The sequence below is a fragment of the Manihot esculenta genome, chromosome 8 (genome assembly GCF_001659605.2).
Source record: "Manihot esculenta cultivar AM560-2 chromosome 8, M.esculenta_v8, whole genome shotgun sequence".
Taxonomy (NCBI): domain Eukaryota; kingdom Viridiplantae; phylum Streptophyta; class Magnoliopsida; order Malpighiales; family Euphorbiaceae; genus Manihot; species Manihot esculenta.
In genome coordinates, this window is record NC_035168.2 from 31,538,055 (window position 1) to 31,541,518 (window position 3,464).

The window sequence follows — 3,464 nt, forward strand, 5'->3', positions numbered from 1 at the left end:
ACCAGTAGCCCCTGTTGACAGACATCAACCTAGCTCATCTGGAGGTAAAGTACAAATGACAGAGTACTTGAAATTGGATGCTCCTAAATACAACACGGGAGATGATCCATTTGAATACCTCAGATCAGTTAGGATGATAACTAGTGAGTTGGGAGCTGATGATAGTAGAGCCATTGAGATGGCAGGGTTTACACTCAAATGCAAGAAAGCCAGAGAATGGTTCAAGCATTATGTGGAGCCTAGAATGGACAGTATGTCATGGGGAGAGTTCGCCAATGAGTTTGCAGGGTGGGCTTTTCCTGATAGTTCCAGAGAGATGAAAGTAATAGAGTTTGAACAGTTGAGACAGACAGATGAGATGAGTGTTGATGAATTCACAGATAAGTTCCTGGATTTGCTTCAGTATGTAGGTCAAGCCTATGATACTGATCAGAAGAAGGCAAGGAGATATACTATGAGATTGCATCCCAGGTATGCTTCCTTGATTCTTCCAGCAGAAAAAGAGAGTTTCCACACGATAGTGGATGCAGCCAGGAAAATGGAAGCGAGTGCCAATATTCAGAAACAGTCAAAGGCACAGGCTTCGGGTTCTAAGGCCCCCAGTGGAGGCACTTCAGGCAGCAAGAGATGGGACAGAGCAAAAGGAATAAAGAGTAAGTTCTGGAATAAAGTGAAGTCAGGTCTGGGAATAGGTAGTGGCTCAAGCTCTGGCACAGCTCCAGTCTGCAGAAGATGCGGAAGACCACATGTAGGGACTTGTCGGATGGGATCTACAGCTTGTTTTAGATGTGGACAGGAAGGGCATATTGCTCGGGATTGTCCTCAGGTGACTTTTGCACCATCCCAGCAGATGAGTTCAGGCAGTGTGGTACAGCCAGTTGTACGGCCAGCAGCTCCAGTCATGCCTCAGAGTAGTGGCAGAGGTAGAGGGAGAGGGGCAGCCTCTACTTCAGCAGTAGGTTCCCGAGGTGGAAATCCGGTAGCCCCAGCACGGATTTTCACAGTGACACAGGAGGAGGCTAACATGTCGAACACAGTGGTGTCAGGTAATCTCATCATTGGGTGTTCAGATGTGTATGTTTTGATGGACCCCGGTGCTTCTCATTCCTTTATTGCTTCGAGAGCCATAGAGAGATTGGGTTTGATCAGTTCTGAGTTAGAGTATCCTCTCTGGGTCAGTGGACCTAAATGTGACCCATCAGTGGCAGTGTCAGTCTGTCGTTTCAGTCCAGTGTTTATAGAGGGTAGATACCTTCCAGCTGACCTTGTGGTTCTAGACTTGACAGATTTTGATGTCATTCTAGGGATGGATTGGTTGTCTACATATAGTGCTACGTTGGACTGTAGAGAGAAGATAGTGAGTCTCAGAGACCAGGATGGGTCAGAGTGTGTCTTCAGAGGAGACAGGAGAGGTACACCCAGAGGTATGATTTCAGCCCTTCAGGCTCGTCGTTTGCTTAGGAGGGGTTGTCAGGGGTTTCTAGCTCATGTGAGAGAGCTAGACAGTCAGGTTAGGGAACCAGCCACCGTACCAGTAGTCCGAGAGTTTCTCGATGTGTTCCCAGACGATTTACCAGGACTTCCACCTGATAGGGAGATAGGGTTTGAAATTGAATTGCTGCCAGGTACCAGACCTATCTCTATTCCTCCCTACAGGATGGCGCCAGCAGAGTTAAAAGAGTTGAAAGAACAGTTACAGGACTTGGTAGATAAGGGTTTCATCCGCCCCAGTACCTCACCTTGGGGTGCTCCAGTGCTTTTTGTCAGAAAGAAGGATGGATCCCTTAGACTTTGTATCGACTACAGACAGTTGAACAAGGTCACTATCAAGAATAGATATCCGCTACCTCGGATTGATGATCTATTTGACCAGCTAGCTGGAGCAGGTTGTTTCTCGAAAATAGATCTGAGATCCGAGTATCATCAGTTGAGAGTCAGAGAGGCAGATGTGCCTAAGACAGCGTTCAGAACCAGATATGGGCATTATGAGTTCTTAGTAATGTCGTTCGGGTTGACTAACGCCCCTGCAGCATTTATGGATCTCATGAACAGGGTATTCAGTGAGTTTCTGGATCACTTTGTCATTGTGTTTATCGATGATATCTTAGTGTATTCCAGAGATGCAGAGGAGCATGCCCAGCATCTGAGGATAGTTCTGCAGACACTGAGAGAGCATGGTTTGTATGCCAAGTTCTCGAAGTGTGAGTTTTGGTTGAGGAGCATTTCCTTCTTGGGACACGTGGTATCAGCAGAGGGTATTGAGGTAGATCCCAAGAAGATAGAGGCTGTAGCTAACTGGCCCAGACCCACGACAGTGACTGAGATTAAAAGCTTTCTGGGACTGGCAGGTTACTACAGGAGGTTCGTTCAGAACTTCTCAAAGATAGCAGCTCCGATGACCAAATTGACTCAGAAGAACCAGAAGTTTGTCTGGTCTAACCAGTGTGAAGAGAGCTTTGAGGAGCTCAAGCGGAGATTGACAACAGCACCAGTGTTAGCTCTGCCTGTGAGTAATGAGGATTTCACAGTATTCTGTGATGCATCTCGAGTGGGATTGGGCTGTGTTTTGATGCAGAGTGATAGGGTGATAGCTTATGCTTCTAGACAGTTGAAGAAGCACGAGTTGAATTACCCTACCCATGACCTCGAGATGGCAGCAGTTATCTTTGCACTTAAGATGTGGCGGCATTACCTCTACGGGGTTAAATGCGAGATCTTCACTGATCACAAGAGTTTACAGTACATCTTGAGTCAGAGAGAGCTAAATTTGAGGCAGAGGAGATGGGTAGAATTGCTCAGTGATTATGACTGTAAGATCCAGTATCATCCGGGTAAGGCGAATGTTGTGGCAGACGCCTTAAGCCGGAAGTCACTAGGCAGTTTATCCCAGATAGCAGTAGAGCGGAGACCAATAGTGATGGAGCTTTATAAGCTCTTCGAAGAGGGGTTACAGTTGGAATTGTCTGGTACAGGTGCGTGGATAGCACAGATGAGAGTGACACCTGTGTTTCTGGAGCAGATCGCTCAGAGACAGCATGAGGACCCTGAGTTGATGAAAATTGCCAGGACTGTTCAGTCAGGCAACAGTGCAGAGTTTCGTTTTGATAGCAAAGGGATCCTTCGTTATGGGAGTCGCCTTTGTGTACCAAATAGGGGCAATGTGAAGGAAGACATTATGAGGGAAGCTCATAATGCAAGATATAGTGTTCACCCAGGAACCACCAAGATGTACCAGGATCTCAAAAGGATCTATTGGTGACCAGCTATGAAGAAAGAGGTGGCGCAGTTTGTGACAGCCTGTGAGGTTTGCCAGAGGGTGAAACTAGAGCATCAGAAACCAGCAGGAATGCTTAACCCATTACCGATTCCAGAGTGGAAATGGGAGAACATAGCCATGGATTTTGTAGTGGGTTTACCAGCAGCGTCCAACAGGATAGACTCGATATGGGTGACAGACTCACGAA